Genomic DNA, 22,464 nt, shown 5'->3' with positions numbered 1-22,464 from the left:
ACAAAGCAGGGAGACTACAAGAGATTTATCCCATTAGAAATAAATTACAGTGTAGTGTAGCATGAAAATGATGTGTCAGTGAATACAGAACACAGGATTACCTTCTGTCTCTTCCCTTCATCATAGATAACAGCAGCAGTATGGGAAGGAGATTTATATTGCTCTCATTTGAAGCTGACCAAGCAATTTAGATGAGATGAAATAGGGATTTTATTTCTGGAGAGAAAAATGTGTTCCTGCTAAAATGCCATTAATTGCTTTATTATTTAAGGCACAAATTACATCCAGCAATTTGTTGGTCTCCTATTTTTTCCAGTGGAAATAATTCACCGTGAAAAGATTATTCTGTCAAAAAATGATGATGAACCTACTAACAAATTACGTTGAAAGATGCTCAACTTTCTATTCAGCTTGTATTTTTCCCTGTCTCTCTTTCTAAGCACTGTGTGTGTGTGTGTGAATTTCAATAAAAACAGTAGCAACTTTGCTAAATGTCAAAACCTTAACGAAACTCATAGCAAATACCATTGCAACACTAGAATTACAAGCATCCTCTCCACATGTTGGGAAGCTGCTGGCTGTCACACGGGGATAGCAGTGGCACTGCACACCCATTGCAAGCAGGGCTTTGTTGTGCTGGTGCACGGAGACGAGAGGAGCTTAGGAACACTCCTGGGCTCTCCTGGAGGCAGAGACACTCACCAGGGTGCACCAGACCCTTCCAAGTCCAGCGCTGAGCTCTGCTCCTGCCTTCCCGCCCTTGTTTTAAATATACCGCATAGAGTTTTTTCTGCAAGCACTGTCCCTGTCTGCCAGGCTTCCCTTCTTTGGCCTTTTTTTTTTTTTCTTTTTTGAATCAATCTTCATTATCTGCCTTTGTTCCTGTTGGTGCATTTTTGTTTCCCTTTATCTGGTTCCCCCGTCACCCTGCCACCAGCAGGGTGGTGGCCTGTCTCCATCACCCAAAGCTGTGCTTTTTCTTCCACGTCTTCATGCCTGGAATTTGTCGTGCCAATATTAACCCATTGGTTGCCAACGGTTAATTTATTTGCCATAAAGATAAATCAAGCTGAGCCCAAAGGAGCTGCGCTTCCATGCAAATCACAGTTACCTTGTCCTGCTTGCAGAAGCAGTTGCTTCTGCATCATGGCCAAAGCACAAGCTTTGGAGTTTCCGCTTTGCTGTTGGCTTGAGTTTAAGAAAGATTACGGTGATGAACAGAGTCTTCTGTACCTTTAGTATGCTCTTAGAGCCCCTGCAAGCATTGCTTGCTTTGGTCATGGAACTAAGGATTTCCTTATGTGGAGGACAAGGAAAAACACGACTAGATGTGTGCAGGATGTACCTGGGGACCCTCTCTTTGCTCAGGTTTGTGGGCTGCAGCAGGGGTGTCTGTCCTGGTGGCAGAAAGCCTCCCACGTGCAGGGCCTCCTGTGTCCGAGGTTTAACTCAGCTCTTTGCCACACCACGTTAGGGTTTTCTGGCTAAAAGCAGGACTCAGTCGTAATCTAACATGGAAGCATCCTAATCTTCTATGTCCTATTTATACAAGGCTTTTTTCAAGGGAGGTCTGAATTGTACTACATGTGGTTGCTACCCTTATCTTTCTCCTACTGCAAGCTGAGCAGTGACCATGGTAAATTAGATCTGTCCTTGCACTGATGGACTCTGAGGCTTTTTCTGGAGAGAGGTGATAATTATGTTTTACTTTAAAAAATAATAGTTGCTCCACGGAACAAGAGCTTTGTGGCTATTTCTTGTGTTTTTCAGTTCTTCACAAATAGAAATGATTCCAGGAATGACAGCTTCATATAGATAGATAGATAGATAAAGTTCCATTATTGTTGTTTTCCTTGTGAGACAGCATTACTCTGTGTCTTGGTGGGTGTTTAAAGCTGCCGCGAGACCCCTGAATTGCCAGCAACTCTATATAATTTCTGTCACCATCGATAGGGAAGAAGAACAGCTTTTAGAAAAATTATTTTTGTTACAGATGTGTAGACGTGAATTTATAGCTTCAATCATGCTTCCAGCAGAAGCATCTGTGAAAGTGAGATAGTTAGAAAGCTGGATGAAAGAGCTGGCAGGAGCAGTAAAATGTAGGGGGGCTCCGCAGGAGAGAGTAACACCTGAAAACATCCATCGGGAGAAGCGAAGCTGGGGGAGGTATGTAGCTATTAAACCTCACCAGTCCCTGACCAGCTAATGACTTCTTGCCTGCTTTTCTTTTCCTTTTTCTTTTTTTTTAAATTTTGATTCAGTATTGCCTGGTGTATTTATTCCCACCCCTGTTTACAACAGACTTTTTTTATAAGGCTTGGAAGTGAGCAAGCGCTTTTTCCAGCTCTCTGCTCTCCATGCCTTCTGGAACATCTGTACACACACACTTTTCCTGTCTAAAGATAGTTTGAGCTAGCATGCCCAAAATACAGCTTCAGGCTTCAGTTTGTTGTTGTCTTAGTAAGCATAAAAATATGTTCTAATATTATGTCACTCCAGTTATGTGTTTCAGCAGCTGAACTCCATCTGCGTCCAGTTTGTCAGGAGCAGCCTTGATTCCTGGGATTTGTTTTTCCACAGCCCGAGTCCTGGATTGCTTATGTTGACCAAGCCTGTGTATTGCCCTCGTTCTGTGAGGGTGATTGTTCTTACCCAGTAGGATAATTCTGGCAGGGTTTTCTGCAGGAATGACATGACCTCCTTTGACTGGCCTCATACTCTGCCAGCAATGCCATTTGAACAGCATCCCTTTCCACCCCCACCGCTTCCCCTGCACGTGCCCGTCCCTGCAGGCCTTGCCGTGGTTGTGCAAAAAAACTCCTTCCCCTCTTTCAGCAGTGATTTTTCCAGAAATTTCCTGACTTGACCTCTCCTCCTCCCTCCCTCCAACACAGATGCAGGACATGAATCCCTTCTGTGGATACGTGTGTTCCTGTGGTGTGCACTGGAAAAAATGGAGTTTGCTTAGAATCACAGAATGGTTTGGGTTGGAAGGGACTTTAAAGATCATCAAGTTCCAGCCCCCCTGCCACGGGCAGGGACACCTTCCACCAGACCAGGTTGCTCAAAGCCCCATCCAGCCTGGCCTTGAACCCTTCCAGGGATGGGGCATCCACAGCTTCTCTGGGCAGCCTGTTCCAGAGCCTCAGCACCCTCATGGTGAAGAATTTCTTCTTTATATCTAATCTAAATCCACTTATTTTGGACCTTTCCTTGTTTTTATTTATATTTTGTTATATTTAGTTTAATGCATTGTAGCCTGTGCTGTGTGGTCACAAGGCTTAATCTCACCCTCCCATCATGTGTTCCCAGGTAGGAAACCGGGACAGGAGCTTTGTGCAGCCTGGGGACCCAGGGAAGGGAAGCTTTGCTACATGGCAAGTTGTGCTCCAGCCGCAGTTCTGGGTCGGCTGGTGTTTGGAAAGCTGAAACATGCTCAAATGTTTCAGAGGAGGCTGATGGCGAAGGTAAAGAGGAGCACAGAAGTGACCAGGATCAGGAAACGTTAGCTGTTCAGGCATAAATAAATGAATATTACAGTCCACATACCTGTGTGGAGATGTTCATTTTATTCTGAAAAATGAAAAAGTTCACTAGGCGCTTTTATACATAAAGCATAAAACGTGACATGACCATGCATGGTTGTAAAAGCTTTTATACTGCTGTAAGTTTGGAAATGTTAAGTGGCAAAGTGGATGAGTTATGTGGGTCATCTCAAGTAAGTGCCTATAAAAAAGGGCTTTGCAGCTCATTATCGGTTATTCTCTGTCTAAGGCTTGCTTTATGGAAAGGAAACTTTTGAAACTTTGAAGATTCTGATTTTTATTGGTAATGTGCTTCATCTGTCCTTGGAGTGGCAGAGACAGGCGCTCCTTGCTGCAGGAACCCAGCACACTTGATCTGAAGGAAGGTGGAGGCATCAGAGCTTCTCTAAGCAAGGCAGACGGGTGTCCCCTCGCTGCTGCTGGCCCGTTGGAGCCAGGAGAAGGAGGCAAGAAACCATATAGCTGGCATCCTGGTTACGACTCTTAGCGGCTGCCAAAACTGGTTTAAAATAGCTCTTACTCAGAGTTTTGTAGTTGAGCTATTTGGACTTCACAGGGGTTGGAAACTGAGATGCCAAACAGTGCAGCTTGCTGTTTTTTTGATGCAGACTTTCACATCGTCACATAAATTTCTGTTTCAAGCTCTGGGCTGCAAGGTGTTTGCTGTAAAGCATGCCATTGTTCCAGGACTGAATATTTGCCCCTCTTTGGCATGTGGGTTATCCTCATTTATGTTGCAGTGATGCCCAGAGGCCGAGTAGGTCGGGTCCCGGCTGCGCTGCTGCGTGCTGGGTGAGCGCAGGGTGACAGCCCCTGCCCAGGGAGCTGGCAGCCTGATGTGCTGGTTTCGGATGGTCACTGGTTTCAGACGGTCACTTGTTTCAGATGGTCGCTGCCACCAGATGCTTAGGAGTTTCGGCTGCCGGGCCAGAGCTTACTAGGGGCAGATAAAGCAGGGATGATTCAGGTGAGGCAGTGTAAATGCACTGTAAATGCAGTTTACAGTTAAGACGTCAGTACTGCCTCTGCCTGAGTCAGCAGGTACAAACACACAGCTCATTGTGCTGGTGACTATCATTATGTATTGCAAAGCCTTATAAGCCCTAGCCTACTACTTGGTCTCTGCCAACACCAGTTCCGGTAGGACCAGCATGAAAGCAAACTGTTAGAAACGGGAATACCAATTAGAGAGATGTATATTCTCCTTCCCAGCGGGGAATCCTTCTCCTTTGTCCTTCTGCATGCTGTGTGCAGAGCATCTCTGGGTGAAGGACGGGGAATGGTGTCCATGCATTTGAGGGAAAGGTTGACCTCTAACAGCGAAGTGCTGGGAAATTTTTCCGTGTTTATAGCATGCCTTAGTCTGAGGCATGTGCAGGTTGGAAAAGAAAATAGGAAAGCTGGAAACAGAACACAAGAAAACAATTGAAGATTCTCAGATATATTTCAAAGCCCATAGGGTGCTATTTGTACATTGTGTAGGAGAGTGTGAGGTGGATTCTATAGCGTATCTTCTCAACCATAAGTGTGATTCAGTTGTGCCTTTGCCAGTTAGGACCATTCTGCAGTCCTTGGGATGTAGGGTGGGTAAAGCCCTATGCTCGCTTTCCCTCACCAGGCAGCGTGTGCTGTGCACAGCACCGGTATGGGTACAAGCTGATGGAAAACTTCATTATGTTTGACAGTGCCTTTTTAGCTGAGATACCGCCACGATTGGCATGACAGCAGTGAATCCCAAAATTGGTTGATTGCCGAGAGAGACTTTAAACTGTGAAGACAGACATGAGTGATAAAAGTAATTAAATGCTTAATTAATGGGTTTCTCCTCACTATTTTGTGGAGCATGACTATTTTTCCTCTCTCCTGTTTTGTTTACTTTAAGGTGGCATGTGTTCCACTTGCAGCTCTGTAGAAATTTGGTAAAGAAACCTGCACGCCAGGGTTAAGAGGGTTCTGAATCAGATGATCTACTAGTCAGATACTGGACCTTTTTAATAGCAAAATGTTTTGGGCTACCAACATATAGAGGCCATTTGACCAGTGTTCTGTATCCTAACGACAACTGCTATACAACTGTGCAATTACTCTTGCTCTAAAATGAACCTCTTGCTATGACATTAACTTCTTGTGGCAGAAGTTTCTCCCCCATTTTCATGTATTCCTGATAACATTTTTCATTAGAATTCTGGTTATGAATGTCGACATTTTTTTGGTGTCTCCTTCTGTTAGTTCCTTGCTTCCCACATGCGGTTTTATGTGAAGGTCTTTGTGAGTTCCTTAAAGGAGTAAAATCCTTCATGGTAATGGAGATGCTAACGTGCATGACAGTTCTTATCCAGCCAAAATGGCAGCAACTTGTAGTTTTTCATATAAACTGATTTTTCACTCAGAAAAGTTTTCACTTGGAGAACGTAGCTATTAATTACTTATCTATCCATGTTTCAATATGCCACCATCTCGTTAAATAGCTCCCTTGTCTGTTTCTTTCTGAAACTATAAAGCACTCTTTTCTGCAGAACAAGCTCAATGACATCTTGACACTTCCCTAATGTTTTCAAATCCTAGTGGATTTGAGTGAATTATTTGATTTATTTGAACTTCAGATTCAGGGCTTGCAAATACGCAGAGATAAAAGCTAAAAAGGTTGACAAAAAAGCACTTGCAGCTGCAAGTGCTGGATTTGGCATAGTTATCTTTGGCACATGAGCCTCATCAAGTCCAGGAACTCGAGTGATCATAAATCTGTTGTGATACCGCTTAGTTGTCTTGTATTACAATACCACCTCCAGTATTGTTAGATTGGACCCTGGGGAAATGCAAAGGAAGGTGCAAGTCTAGCCCACAATGGTTTGGTACTAAGCAAGCCAAGCACTTGGAGAAGATCCTTTTCTTCACTTTGCAGACAGAAGGTGAGGTGAACCAAGTTACTGAAGAGGTCTGATGCAAGTGTTACTTGGTGGGTTCTTGTCTTCCAAATGTTAGTCTAAAGCCTTAATGCAGAAAGGCCCTGCTTTCATGGAATGGTACACTACTTTTCTCTTTCCGAGCTGCGGTGCTGCTACCCACAAGAGACCTGGAAAGATGAGTCCACCCAGGCAGTGAAGCTTTCAATTATGGCATTGCTAAGGATGATTTCAAGAGCTGATACTTTGATGGTTCAAGGATTTGGAAGATCCACGAAACCCTTCACTATGGTTTTATTTTAATGAAAGGATTTGTTTAGTGACGTGTGCATGTAGCCATTAAACAAAGAGAGCAAGTAGATGGCACGTCTTTTGCTACTACTTCTGCTACTTCAGTTTTTGAGTATAATGTTTAAGTGCTTCTCCCATATCACCAGCTCCTGGTGAGCACAGATGTTTGTTATCTGGCTCTTTGCAGGGGATGATTGGATAAAAAATTATCAGTTTATAAGTTTCACCCACTTGTCTTGTTTTCTATTAGTAACTTTGTGTTTTAATCCTATAAATATATTGTGCCATGCATCTGTCTATTTGTGGAGCTAATCCTGTTGTGGTAGGCATCTATTTCAGCAGCAGCCTAGACAAAGCACAGTATGTTCGAGTTCTAGCCTCCCTTATTGTCTGTAGTGGGTTGTATCGCTGGTATTAGTGTAATGTAAGAGTTCAAAAAGGAAAGATGTTATTGGCAGAGTCAACTCATTAAAAATATTCTGTACAGATTTTTCCAAAAGAATAAGCAGACCAAGCAGAGTGGGTCCCATGCCAGGATATGTAATAGACTCACACAGCACCAGTTGATTCTCCAAATTGGATAAAAGGTAGCTTTTTATGGATTTGTTGAATATTCCTTTAAAAAAAAAAAAAAAGTTTTGTGTACAGAAGTAGCAAATTAATTCAGTTCTATCAGAAAGTAGGTCAGTGACTGACCTCCCAATAGCATGAGGCAGCAGTTTCTAGCAGAAGTGACAGCTCAGCAGCATGAACCCGCTGTGTCTCCGGGAAACTTGTTTTGACAAATGTAAACACATTATATCCTGTATTCTTCTTACTTATTTATTTTTTTGCTTCTGCATTAGAAACCACAAACTGTCACTCTCCATCCCCTTTCTTCACCCCTTCTGGTTCCCAAAGGGAAATGCCTTATAACATAGCTAATAATTTTTGCAAGGCTGTGTAATGAGTAAGGCATTCCAGCAGAGTTGTTTTATTTTTTTTTTGACAGACAAAGTTGAGCACTGTAAACCAGACTTGACTAAAATCCAAACCAAAGGTTTTCCAATGGTGAGGGAAGTCATTGGCAAGACAGGAACTGGACTAATTTAGGATCCCTGTATCCTGGTCTTGCTTTGCTTTGTGCTAAACTAAACTTTTGCATATGCCCATGTACCTTTTCAACTTTTGTATTGCCAACATTGGCATCTGCGCTGCTGAACAGACAGGGCTTTGAACACATCCTCACTGCGGCCCAGCGACTCCTGAAACTGGGATGCTTTTATAATTTGGGGGAAATACCAAAGAGTTGGTAACATTTCCCCCCGCCATGTCTTACCACCCTATAAAGGGGGTGGTGGCTCCTTGAACATCCTGTAAAGAAAAAAAGCCTCAGGGAGGCTCCTGAGGGGAGCATGTTCGTCTTTTCATTGAGTTGTCCTTATCAGCAGGGATAAAAGATGGGCTTGTTAACTACTTTGACTGGTACCCTTCCTGCAGTGATTTCTCTTGTGGAAATCACTGTGGGTCAAAAGGTCAAGCAAGGCTTCCAGCTGCAGCACCGTAGGTGAGACCAATCTCTGAAAAACTGTTGAGCTCGTTCTTTCCCCTGTCTTGTAACCAGGCTGCACACACAAGGTCACACCACATGGAATAGACAGGAAGATTTCACAAGGTACTAACCAAAATGATCTGATTTAAACATTTTTGCTAACGGTCTCATAAAACCTGACATTATTTTCTTTGTTACCTAGTTACCTTTCTGGCCTGAGGTGGCTCACAAACATCTAGAGATTCCTCCAGTCATTTATACAAATGCTGTACAAAGAGTAATTTTTGCCATGTGATAGATAAACCTCTAGAGCCCTTCAGCTACATGTTGCCATTTAACTGAATTTTTAAGTTCATTTGTTTGGAACCATTGCACTACAATAAAAGTTGGATGACATTGTCTCAGCCAGAAGTAGAGATTTGATTTGGGAGCATGGGAATATATTTGCTAGAAACAAAATGCTTCCAGCTTTAGTAAAGGTTTGATCTGAGTAGACACAAGTCAAGCAAGAAATCAGATGGATTTATTTAGCAATAAATGACTATGAGAAGTCGGGGAAGAAAAGAGTCCTATTTCAAAGAATTACATGTTTTGCTTCTGTGGTAATGCTGTAGCTAATGCTGGCGTTGATTGCTACGGACCGTGCAACAGATGTAACGCTGAGGAAATAATGAAAAATATATTAATGTATGCAGTTAGAAAAAGGCTTAAACTGTAAAGCAAAGGGGAGGAATACCCACGTGCGTGTATGTGAGTGCATTGGTGGGGGTGGCAGGCGGTTCCCAGTCTGCCTCCTGAGGGGTCGTTGCACTTCCTTGTTTATGGAGCTGCAAAGGGGGAACATGGATTAAGCTCTTGACAAGGCCACCAAGTTCCTTCTGCTTGCAAGGGCTGGAAGCACAATGTGCGCTCCAGAGAGTCAGGGACAAAGATCAGATGCCTTTTCCCACCGTTTCATGCTTACGGAGCTACCGCTTCCCTTTGCTTCTCCAGCAGGGAGGAAGAATCAGGAATGGGACAGCTTCTTTGGGCCTGGGCTTCGCTGAGCAAAGCCTGCTGTGCAGTATTGGTGCAGGTTGAGATCTTTTCAGTTCAAAGTAATTTTAGCATTTCAGTCCTTTCTCAAGGTTTAAGGACTGGAAACATTTTTAAGCCCCCCCCCCTCAGTGGAAAGCTGCAAGGTTTTCCCCCCACCCCCAAATGCTCGCAGAAGGTCCTGCCAGACTGTCCAGATAAGCTGCTTCCCTGTTTGCTGGTGGGCGGCAGACCTCAGTGTAGCAGATATGACGCCGTGACCTTTGCAGTGACGTGAAGACAGGCATAGAGCAGAGACAGGAAAATTGCCCACAGTGTAGTTAGTCACTGGTGCCACTGGCTTTGAGAGTGGAGAGGCCCTCTTAAACACCCGCAGATCTGAAGCATTTGGCTTAGTGTCCTGTCCTCGTTGGCTGGAAGAGTGGTGCTCAGGGAATAAGAAAGATGCAACTGAAACAATTCTATGATTCTATGTTTTGCAGGAGCTGTTTTTTGTTGATGTTATGTGTTTTGTAGACAAATTACATGGGTCACTCTTGCACTGATGGAGGCGTGGGGCAGGCGAATTGGTTCTGCAGAGGTACAGCGTTGCCCCTCCTCAGGACCTGGGAACCGCTCGAAGCATCTCTTCTTTGTACAAGTCTTAGGAGGGGGTGGAAAGCAAATGAATTACTTGTATTGCCAAGTTAATTTCCTGAATGCATTTCCTGTGCGTTCTTGCACAGCGTGTGCTCTGAGAGGTGATGGAGCTTAGGGAGAGGTACGGGAGCACTGCAAGGCCGAGTTGCTGGTGCACAACATAAAGTGGTGGCTTCTTAGTGCCCATCATAAAGCCCATTTGGCAGATGCTGAGAGTGTAAAGAGTGCAGAGGAACTTGAACCTCAGAAGACAAGAAAAATAAAAATAATGTGAAGTTGTTGACACCTCAGCCAAATGGATCCCTTGGTTATCTCCTGCTGGTTTGGTTCTCTCCATCTTTGGCCTTGTTTCTTTGCCTTGATTTATGCCTGTGTGGGCCTAACATTTTAAGGTAGCATCGCCACTGAAACACTGCTCATTTCAGCTGAGACCACCTTTGTGTCCATTGCTGATTCCAGGGTGTAAACTAGACAGATTATTTGTCCTACCCTGAGGAAGAAGAGGAGGAATTAACATTTAAGAGCTGCCCTGGGCACAAGTGCTGACTAACGCTTACTATCTTGAGTACACGGAAATCAATTTGGACCTTGTCTGATGAATGCTGTTGCTTTTTTTTCCATATAGAGCTATACAGAAGAATCAAGAAATAAATGAGTTCACTTAAGATAACATTGTGTGACAGCTGAGAACAATTAAAACTCTTACTTGGAGCTATATTTTTTTTCCTTCCTTTCTGCAGCAGGAGGGTGGTGTCTGCAGCTCTGAGTAATTGATACAAGGTATTTGTCACTGGATGATCTTATCTAGAAAAAGTATCATGCAAGGTGATTTATTTTACAGCCTTTTCTCCTAGTTATGCACAACACACAGATCTTGGTAGAAGAGAGGATTTTTTTTCTTGCTAGAGTCTTTTTGGCAATAAACACGCACCTAACTGTAAGAGAAAAAATTTTCACAACCAAGCTTGTTTTGTGAAGCCCAAACATTTGTGAAGCTTACAAACCCTCAAACTTTGCATAATGTGCCCATCCCTGGTCTCAAACATGAGGTGGCAGAAGAGGGAAGTGTTACTTTTTTTAACCAACAACTTATGACTGTGTCAACACATGACAATTTGTCAAAGCTTGCTGTAGCGGTGCTGTAAATTAATTTTTAGCATCAGTTGTGAGTGGTAAACACTTTGTGCGGTGTGAACAGCTCTTAGTACAGTGTGAGTTGTCAGCAGCTTGTGAGCTACCCTAAAAGTGAAAAAAAAAAAAAAAAAAAAAAGGAAAAAAAAAAGGGAGGGAGGGATAAAAGCTCGTTTACTAGTACAAAATGGATCTGAGTCTGCAAAAAATTCTACGTGTGGTGGTATTTTTTTTCTCCTCCGTACCAGTCAGCTCAACCTTGAAAATTTGGGTTTTCCATTAATAACAATCACCTGCAAAGTTGGGAAATCGCAGCTTTCCATCTGGTGCACCAAGTAGTGCCTGAGAGCAAACACGTTTCTCAGGCTCGTGGCTAGATGAAGTGGAGCCTTCTCGTTACTCTTGGATTTTGCCTTTGGCTGATGCTTTTAAAGCAAAACGTGTCCTGCAAATGTGAGCGTAGTCCTTTGTTGAGAAGTCTTGTGTAAACAACAGAAAATGCCTGGAAAAATAAGATGGCAGGCCAAAGGGAAATGTTGGGGGCTGAGCTCTCTCTTCCTTGCCTGTCCCCTTGCTGATTCTCCTTGCCTATCCCAGCTGCAGTGGTGGAGCTGGCAGAGGTGGTTCATATGATAGGAGTTGATGTGATGGAAGAAAATTATTTGGTACGAAAAGCCAGGGAATATGTGTTGGAGAAAACTTTTCAGATACAAACCTATTTTAACTTGTCACTTTAGCAGAACAAGCAGTAATAACCTCCCAACCTAACAATGACTGTTAAGTTGAACACTAATTCATTCAGTCGTTGAATTGCTAATACGTCTGCGACTTAGAAGTGAACGCCCACTCAAGAGAGAGAAAAAAGAAGTTGGTGCCTGGAATTTCTGGCCTCGCTGAAATCACCTACATTTTTTGGCGCTAGCACCAGTATTTTGTCTTGTGTTTCCTGTGAATGCTTTAAGTGGAACTAGATGAGAAAAGCAGCTGTGCACGTTTGTTCACTGCTTTGATACGCTCAGCATGGGGCTTTTTTCTAAAGTGCAGCCGCTCTCGGCTTCAGCACCCAAGGTCTGCTTTGACTGCGCCTTGGAGCTTGTTCCTGTAAGTGGGCAGCACACGTGGAGCTTGGCATGAGAACTTTGATCAAGCCCTACTAAAGCTAGTTTTAACCTGGTTATGGTTTTGAAAAGATGACTTTATTTGTGTATTTGCTCACAAAGAATTTTGGTTTTATTTCTTTTTCTAGATATAACTGTAGGTGCTGCTTGCATGAAAGAGCTGAGCCACACCATCCAGTAAACTGTCTAGAGCAGCAGGTGGCTTGCTTGGAAATCGCTTCCAGGACTGTGTTGTAAGTATTTTTGCAAAAGCAGCATGAAATGGTTTCTTCACTTTGGGAGGCATTTTTAGATGTTTGATTGTTCCTTGTAATTTCATAGTTTTACTCTAACATCTAGTAGACAGTAGCAGTGCATATGGGACCATGAGCACTCCTATGTCTGAAGCACAGAGCTAAAGTCCTTTTAAAGGCTCTTTGCTGACCTGCTCTGAAACTCCATGACACAGTATCTGAACACTTCTGAGAAAAGGCAGCTACATATAAGCCCAGAAAGAAATTTGCCAAAATGCATATTGGTGTATGTTGCCATTCGCTCTGTGGCATACATGTTTCTTGAGTGTTCATCCCTGCCTGTATTTTCACACTTCAGTGTTTTAGTTATGCTGGTATAGCCCTGCTAGGGCAAATGCTATGTACATAGACTGTGATCTGCTGAACTCAACTCAAAATACTCCATGGGTAGGTGCACTAACTGATCAGAAAAGAGCACTGGTTTGTCTCTTCAGATATGCTGTGAGTATAGCTAGGGAACCTCAGCAGGCTGTGCACAACGGTGAATTTGGTCGGCTCCATCTGTCTCCATGATGAGTGTGTGTTGATGAAAAAGACCCATTTCAGGTTAAAAACCAATTGCATTGAGTAGGGCATTGCGAACATGTTTGCACTTAAAATGAATAACATCATCTTTCAAGGTGTACACCAAGGAAACCTCATCATGCCATTTATACAGTTCCTTTTGAAAGCGTAATCCATTTCAGGATGTTTGTGACCTGAAAGTTTATAACTGTTTTATGTCTTTTTATATTACCTTCATTTTTCTGCTGCTGCTGATGCAGATTATGAGAAGTATGATACAAGAAGTATTTATGACTTATGTGCATTTCCCTGGAAATGGCATCTGATAATAAGGTCACGTCAGAGAACAAGGGTGGGAGGGTAAGTGACCTAGGGCTCAAGTCACTTAAAGTTAAGCATACTATACAGGCTGCTCATACTGCTCATCACCTCACAAAATATTCCCTTCAGGGTACATTTGCTGTACATAAACTAGTTCAAAAATAATAATAATAATAATAATAATAATAATAATAATAATAATAATAATAATAATAAATATGCTAATTCCAAGTCCTTTAAACCCAGTGGTAGAGCAGTTGAGTCAGTCTTTACGAACAGGTTTCTTCTTTGTGTATTTTTGTTCTGTGCAGGTAGACTGGCATGCCTGGATCACTCTCCAGGTGAGGTGGTGTGTCAGACAAGAGTCCTTGCCTCAGCTCTGCCAGGAGTTACCTGCCAGATCTGCTGACCGGCATTTCATCCTTGCTTTGTGCCTACTTGACCTGTGGGGTGCTCAGCCTCATTCTGCATAGATGGATATGAATGAGACGAAAAAAGGACCCAGTTGCTGTCATCATTGTGGAACACCTCAGCTATGGCAAGCAGGCAGAGCAAGGGAATTGCTTGGGGGAAATTAGGATTTAGAAAGTCTTAAGTTCTAAGAAAATTTATAATGAGAAATTTAGCAAAAGACAAAATGTTTGTTTGTGGCATCCTGCTTGTAAATCATCTGCCTGATTCTGGAACTTATGCCCTGACTCAAGTCACTGTTGCTTTCATAGAGTCCTAGAATCATTTAGATTGGAAAAGACCATTAAGATCACTTAGTCCGGCCATTAACCTAACACTGTCAAGTCCACTACTAAGCCATGTCCCTAAGTGCCACATCTACACTTCTTTTACACACCTCCAGGGATGGTGACTCAACCACTTCTCTGTGCAGCCTCTCCAATGCCTGACAACCCTTTCCATGAAGAAATTTTTCCCAATATCCAGCCTATACCTCCCCTTGAGGCCATTTTTGCCTTGAGGCAACTTGAGGCCATTTTCTCTCGTCCTATTGCTTGTGACTTGGGAGAAGAGACCAACACCCACCATACTACAACCTCCTTTCAGAGAGTTGTAGAGAGCGATGGGGTCTCCCCTCAGCGTCCTTTTCTCCAGGCTAAACAGCCCCAGTTCCCTTAGCTGCTCCTCATCAGACTTGTGCTCCAGACCCCTCACCAGCTTCATTGCCCTTCTCTGAACTCTCTCCAGCACCTCAATGTCTTTCTTGTAGTGAGGGGCTCAAAACTGAACACAGGATTCAAGGTGCAGCCTCACCAGTGCCAAATGCAGGGGGATGATCATGTCCTTAGTCCTGCTGGCCACAATTTCGGTGCAGGAGGCAGGAGTGAGGCTCCTCCGGGGGTGATGATGCTTCTGGACCTTTCTTGGAGGGCTCTGGCACTTGCCATCTGGAAGCCCCATTGCCACCTGGCTGCAGCCGGGACTGCTGTAGAGTTGCCCATAAGCCTTGAGGCTGTTTCAAGGGGAACCTTTTGTTCTATTGCTGTTAGCGTTGGATTTTCATTCCGTTTGTCGTGATGTTTGAGTCACTGTGACACCAGGAGCTGGAGCTTTGTGTTTATTTAATTCACCTTGCAATAGTCACTACTACTTTGATAGAGACCTGGTGTTGTGGGGCACACACTACTGAGGCAATCTCAGTTATACCAGTTGCTGAAGGATTCAGTATTCCAGTGTGGCTTTCTGCCTCATGTCCTTCTAATTTAACTGAATTAGTCTGTTTAATGGTGCCAGAAGGCCACGTATTGGCTGTCCATGAGGCCCCAAACGGTAGATGCGTACTTTCAAATAGTTAAATATATGTTAATTATGATTCATGAGTAGTTTTTCTCCAACTATTAAGTAGTATCAAACAATGTCTTTTTCAATCAGTAATTGTTTTTTCAGCTGCTGAGTAGGACCAAATATTCAATATTTTTAGAGGGTTATTTTTGCAGCTGCTCGGCTGCTTTAAGCGTAGAGGTCTCATGTTATTTTGTAGGGCTTAACAGCTTGGGATGCACAGTGGGCAAAAGTTACTGAAAGCCTGTGGTGGAAGTGGAATGTTGACAATCTTCTGATGCACCTTGGTTAGCTGTGGATAGTTTAGGCTGCATTCAGATAAGCTGAAAATAGCATATTGGGCACTTTTGAAAGTTTGTGGTTTTGCAGCATTTTCTCACAAAAGTCTGAAGTCTTCTTCTTTCTCACTGTGCTAGTTATTACACAAGTGGAAATTAGATATTTTTTCCCCCTCAAGATTTTGAGACTTTCTGTAAGAGATTCAGCCAGTGTGAATTATTTAATGAAATAACGGTTTGACTTGTTGCACTTCTTCGCAAATAGTATAATACCACAGAATTTCATCTTAGAAATACATATGATGTGCCTTTCACTGGTAGATCTTAAGACATTTTCAAATATCAATTAAACCACAGATCATCATGTTAATGGAAGAAACACCATTCTCACCCACCATGAAGACTACCCTGGCTGTGACTACATTACTCACATTTTCCCAGTGATTCATTAGCCAAGCCAGTGAAACATTCTAGGCAGTCTGATGCAGTGGCTTACTGGTAGCTGTTCTTCAGCCGATTGCTTATTTTGATGTGATGCTTAGCAGCATTGGAGCATTTACATTGGAGCTTACCTTTTTTGTGCATCTCCTTTCTCTGGTTTTCCCACCAGATCTGCTCTGCTGTCTCACAACGCTGCTGTTTGCATAAGCAGTTGCTGTAATTCTTTGAAACTATGAATAAGACATCTCCTTCTAAATATCACTGATGTGTTTGGATGAAGCCATAGTTGTCATGGCAGAGCATACAAATAAAGGACACTTAATACTGGGAGCCAGAGAGAGGCTGATGTTGGTAGGGAAGAAGACCAAATCGTGAAGGTTAGATTCTTGTTTTAATGTTCAATTGTGTTGATCTTTTAAGCCAAAACAAAAGAGAAGCAGAATAAAAAGCTTCCACAAAGCAGAAGTGTGAGTGAAATGAAACGTAGTGGCTAGACAAATGAAAAAAACCCCACACGTTCATTAAAAATCCCACCAAACTTACATTTCAAAGTCCCGGCAGAAGAGGTGATCTGTCAGCCACCCAGCTTGGACTGGGCACCCAACTAGAACTCATGGTCTGGGTTCAGTTCCCCACCTCGGTCACAGGTTTCCTGTGCGTTCTCGGGCAACCTCCTTCATCTGCCCCATGACCAACTTCCTCATTTGTGCAGCAGAGACCATCCTCCTCCCTTCCATCATGAGGGTGAAGCCTATTGATACTGCTGAAAGACTTGCACTTCGTGACAGGGGGAGCCAGCCTGAGGACTAGCACAAGAGGGATGTGCTTCCTCGCAAGGGATAACCACCCGTGCTGCTGGTATTTCAGCGTTCAAGAGTAGTGGAAATTATTTCCAGACCTAGAAAGGGTTGTGTTTTTTCTTTCTGAGTCTTTCAGGCCCATTTCTCATGGAGTTTGTCTGTCCTGGTGCAGCAGCAGGCATTTGGAGTATTCCCTGTCTCTCGCCTTTCTCCTCGCAGTCTGTCTCCTCATGGCTTGGAGTCATTCCTGTCTGCTCAACATGCGAGACCTACGCAACCCAATGGGATCAGAAACGCAGCTTCTGTCATCTCTTGAGTTATGCAGAGATCTCTTGAGTTTTAAATACAGTTGTTTGTAAGAAAGAAACCGAAGAATGCTTGAGCCTGGTCAAGTCGTGACCTTAGCAATTGAGGAAGGTGGTACAAGGGAGCGGGCTGTCACTTTCCTGGCCACCTGGCAAGGTATGTTCTGACACAGCATTGCTGCACCTGCTGAGAGTGTCCAGGTAACCCATTACCACCATTTGCCTTCAGCCCCTCTGCTCCTCCACTCAGCCCCTGATAGGCAAATATTCATTTTAGATATTTTGATATTAATCTTGCTCAATGCTGATGCTAATTATGAGTATGGAGTCGGAAATGACAAGTCACATGTGTCCTTCTATCTCATGTGGGTTGACAGTTTAACTTTTCTCAGCCCTTACAGGATTTTTTTTTTTTTTCTGTGGGAAGGGAGTGTGGAGCTCCATGCACTCTTTTTCTTCTCCAAACATTAGTAATGCTTCCCCAACCACTGATGAGATCTTGAAAGTACAGACAGGTTCATATTCAAACCAGAGCCACATTTTGTTTTGTTTGATTCCGCTACAACAGCTCTTGCTGCTTGCTGTACTCCCACATTCTTACTGCCTTCCCTTCTTTTTGGTCTTGCTTTCATGAACCTTCCTTTGACCTGACACTCAACTTTCTCCAATCTGCCAAGGTTAATAAGAGATCTTCTTTGGGAGCTGCATAGTACTCCCGTCCCTGATGTGTTTCATTCCTCCTCCTGTGGCCACAGAAACGCTTCCCCAGCCTTACTTTGAGATCCGTACTCACATGGACCTCTTTCTACCACCAATTCACCCTGTGCTGACCCTTCCATGAGAAGTTTCTTCTCTGTCATGACTGATGTCTGGTAGGATACAGAAGTGGCCCAAGGTGCTCTTTCCTCCCAAGTCCTCCCTCCTCTACTTTTTCCTTACTCCAGATGGCAGCCAGCCTTTATCTTGGGCAGGTTGGCTTTTCTTCAATAACTCTCTCATTGAGTTACTTTCCTGTTCATTTTTCCCCATCATTTCGCGGCACCCAGATTCCCTTCTCTCTTCATTCATGAAATGGTTTGGTTTGGTTCTGGTTTCTCATTCAGACCCTGGTTGAAGGCAGCCCACAGCAGCCTAAACTCTGAGCTGGGGTGCAGAATGAGGGTCAGACCAGAGGTCCACCAGCCCTTCCTCTGACCGTGGCCAGGAGCGTCCATGGAGCCTGCATGAAGAAGGCATGTGAGGGTAGCACTGGGCACTGGGGGATGTGGAAAGGCTGTGATGTGGAGCCCTCCATAAGGCTTGGTGGTCCAGGGAGCAGCCGCATTGATTTTGGTTGCATTACTACCATTTTAGATTCATAAAGAACTTGCTTATCACTTGAAGAGACACAGCAAGGCTCCAGGTTGGCTGCTGTGTCTAATCCAAACCTCTAAGTATGAGGATTTTCAATTATTGGAAAAGCAGTGTCGCATCTCTGCCAAGGCTGGTTAGCTCAGAGTCCCCTGCCAGGAGAAAACAGGGCTGGTGTGAGATGTGGTCCTGCTGACACTATGGGTGTCCCTTCTCTGCCTGCCATGCCTATCCATTTTCCCAACTGGTAAAACTGGGAATTTGGTCTGCTTACATAGCTAATGGACTGGTGCTTGAAAATATGGCAACCACTTAGTTGTCCATTGCTGTTTCAACCCCATGCCCAAGCTATAAGTAATGAGTTATTGAACTAATTTAGCTTTACACAGAAGAAGTGATTTTCCTCCTGCAAATCAGGAAGCTGGCTATTTAACACAGTGTAATTGACTTCAGCTGCAAGATTCAATATGCTTATCTAGGATTACAGTTCAATAAAATCTGACTGTGCCGAGAGCAACAGGAATTTTAGAAACACCCAGGGACTGTTTTCTGCCTTTGCCGTGGAAAAGCTACGCTGGTTGTCTTCTGGGCTTGGTGGTTTGGGTTATGCTGCTGCTCGACCTGCGTGTTGGCAGGAGCAGCTTGAGGTGGCACCGTTTGGTGCGAGGAGGTGAAGCCAAGTGGCTGAAATGATGGGTAAGCCTTCTTCAGTCAGTTTTACATGAGTGACTCTCTCATTTCAATGTGCCCTGCTGGTGTCGGGCTGGGGGAACGGGAAATAAGCTGTGTCTGGTTTCATTATGATGGTGGTGATAATAGGATCAACGAGGTATATGAGATTAAAAGCCCTATAACATTGCAGGCCAAATCGTGCGCAGAGAACAAAACCTGAAATCAGTTCAGTGCTTAAACATCCTTTTGTCTTGCCTCACCCAGTGTAGAAATAAATACGGGAAAACAAATATTTACTCAGAATTTCCTCTCACTGTTTACCAAGTAGGAAGCTGTGTTAAGCCAATTTCTACATAGAAACATTTGCTGGCCATCGTGCATTGGCTTTTATCACTGTATGCTGTAATTGTGGCCAGCCTTTTTGCCCAAATATTAATTAATGGGTTTTTCTTCAGCCACTCTGAACAAACGGGAGAGCATTAGATTTAATTTTTCGCTTGCAGAGCTTCAGAGAGAAATACAGACTTTTTCAGTGAGATGAGGACACTGGCACAGGTAATAAGTAATTTGGGGTGATGGCTGGACAGACAGCACAGCAAGTGTCCTTGTCACATGCTGAGACACAAACTTTGTTATTCTTTCTTCCTAGAGATATGTCCCAAACTACAACCCTTGATCCAAATGTGAGCTTTTGTCATTAGGTGTGTTTACCTACCTCCATGCTTATTTTCTCCATTATTTCTTCCAAGTATTAATTATCCTCTTGCAAGCAGGAAAGGAAAAATATACTTTCAAACCAAACTAATAGATTTGGCTGGTTCTGGTACACTGACTTCATAAGCAATAACATATATAACATTGCTTGGTTACGGCACTTGCTGTACTAATCATTCTCTTTGCAACTGCCTTTTTTTTATGTAATTTTAAACAAATGCCAGGACTACAGGGAATAATAAAACAAGGTAATCCAAGGCAGAACAGGCAGATTTGGTGGTATGAGTCAAAAAGAAAACACAAATAACGCTCCAATAGCCATGAGAAATGGGAAGAGAGGCTCTTTCACGTGGCAAAGTTAAGCTACGGTTACTGGCTGCAAAGAACATTTTTTTACAGGAATGAGCGGTGAGCGTGGATCATGCCAGAGGTCTCTGAAGCTGATATAGCCACAGTTTAAGAGTGCAGAAGGGAGCTTGCTAAGAAAATAATTCTTAGTTCTGTTTGTGGAGTTGGCTTTGATTCTGGCCTAATGTATGCTGGTTCTTACTACTGCTTTGGGTGGTGGTGAACTGGGATGGTAACAATACTGATATTAACTTCTGTTTTTAGATGGCATGAAACTGAAGAAGAAGTTCATGTCGTGTCCAAGTTTTCTATTTGAGCTGAGCTGTTAGGGAGAACTAGACAGACACATAAAGTACGGTCTTTCCTATTTTAGTTACCTTTCTGTATGAGGTGCTGAACCCTGTGCCTTAACATTTTTCATTGTGTCGTTCAGGAGTGGGTGCAAAATGAACTAAAAAGCAGCCGTGGCAGATAAAATTCAAATTTTGCCCATCTAGCTTGCATCAAAACTCTAATGTACATTTGTACATGACCTGCTGGTATGCAGTGCCAGACGGCAAATGGTTTGTTAGTATTGGCAACGCTCTCACAAAGCCAAATATGACTGCAAAGTGCTTTTAATTCCCATTCATTTTTTCTCTGCTTCCTCTGTCTTAGTATTGCCACCCTTGTACCTTGGAATAATAAAACTTCGAAGAGTTTATAAAAGTCGCGCTCGAAAGCATGTGTTATCCTAGGTCAGCCAGATAAAATCAGTGCTAACCAAGTGCAGTCTCTTCTTTTTTTATGTTGTTCCAATGATTTTGCTATTCCAGGGCAGATTCCCTGGCAGAAGACCTGCAGTCCAGCTGTCTAGCATCACCCTTATCCTGGTAGTAGCAACTATCCTGTTTTGTGTCACTTTTTCTTCAGAAAACACCACTAGAGGCAGTTGCAGGCTCACTTGATCTTTCCATATTTAGAAGATGTGAAAATAATTAATGAATCGTTTTGGGGAGGTGTGACCTGAGGGATGCAGACGTGTGGGAGTGTGTGTTTGTTGAAAGCACTGGAAGGAGAATCACTCAGTTATCTCAGTAGCGGCGTCGAAAGGTGAGAAATCAGCATGCTCTGAAGTTTCATCGAACCTTGATTCTTCTCACATCCTCTTAGAATATACTTAATTTTAGAAAAGCACAAGAAGAGAAGACAACAGAAGCTCTTAAATTCCCAGGATTTCCTTTGGGGGAAGAGATCCCACGGGGAAGGAGCAAACTGTTGTAATAATCTTTGCAGCATTTAATCCCAAGAAAACGCAATAAAATCAGTGCTTCCACTGAGAGTTGGCAGCATATTCTTTCCGTAACAAGACCTGTTTTTGGTTTCTTTGTATTACAGTCTGATTCAGACTGTACTGAATTGACTGAGGAGAACGAAATCTGGTTTTGACAGATGTTACCCATGATCTGGTGAATACAAACACTCTTGTGAGATGACAGGTGGCTTGTTTACATAGGAAATCTATTTTTTAAATAAAAAAAAAAAGAAAAAACACAACAACAAAAAACACACAAACACAAAGCAACATTCGAATCAGTCATTCTGATCAAGGCAGTGGCAATTATTAGGCTGTAAAGGGAACTGATGACTCAACTTAGGCACAGCGCTGCGGCGGTCTCCGATTTTCGGTTTCGTAACAGATTCTTTTCAGGAATGCTTTTCATTCATAGCTGACATTTAAACATGTCCCTGGGAGCGTGTATCGTTTTGTGATTGGGATGCAAGAGACCAGTATCACTGTGCTCCTGAGTGGTTGTGCAGTATTTGGGAGGCATCCCCGTACCTCGGTGGGAGAAGGGTCCTGTGACCCATCGCATCGTGCACCCGGACACGCGCACACCACCAGTGTCGTCAGTCACCATGTTAAATTTACAGATAAATTCACTTCAATAAAATTGAAAAGCACTTTGATTCAGAAAGCGAAATGTTTTGATCAGATCCCATGCTTAGTAATTCCAGCAAGTGCACTTTTTAAAACGGGTGAGTCAGAAATGGAAATGCAAAGCATTTCTCTGAACGGTGGCCGGAAATCAGTTCTGAAAACTGAAACAAAGCCCAGACCGCAGTTTTATCTATTTACCTAACAATTTTATATCCACGAAAATCCCTTTGTCTTTGGGAGACATTTTGAGTCCTCTCCTGGAGCGCCGGTGAGATCCTTAGGCTGGATGATCAGCCACGTCAGGACTGCCTGACGCGTCTTTATTTTTTCGGTTTAAAAAAAAAATTAGTTCCCTGTAAGTGACTTCATTGCCTGTGGTGCTGCCTGATTCTGTCATGGTGCTTCGTAGAAGTTGGTGGAAGTACCAAGCAGGATGGGATGTTGCAGTATTTGAGGTCGTGTAATACTGAGGAAGAAATCCAGGGGAATTCACTCAGCTGCTTATTGCCCAATGCATAGGTTATATATGTATT

General features: G+C 43.3%; 1 protein-coding gene across 4 annotated transcripts in view; it reads left to right on the top strand.

Annotated features, from left to right (window-relative positions):
• Positions 1-22,464, top strand: part of BACH2 (BTB domain and CNC homolog 2) — a 187,438-nt gene that overhangs the window by 73,533 nt on the left and 91,441 nt on the right. For 3 of the 4 annotated variants that reach the window (XM_065632173.1, XM_065632171.1, XM_065632172.1), the window contains one exon: positions 12,322-12,426. The gene's annotated coding sequence lies outside the window, so the exon portion shown is untranslated. Of the gene's footprint in view, positions 1-10,707; positions 10,725-12,321; positions 12,427-22,464 lie in introns of those variants that run through there. The other variant, XM_065632174.1, reaches the window with a different exon arrangement.

The sequence above is a fragment of the Caloenas nicobarica genome, chromosome 3, assembly GCF_036013445.1.
Source record: "Caloenas nicobarica isolate bCalNic1 chromosome 3, bCalNic1.hap1, whole genome shotgun sequence".
NCBI lineage: Eukaryota > Metazoa > Chordata > Aves > Columbiformes > Columbidae > Caloenas > Caloenas nicobarica.
This window is presented reverse-complemented; position numbering and strand designations above follow the sequence as displayed.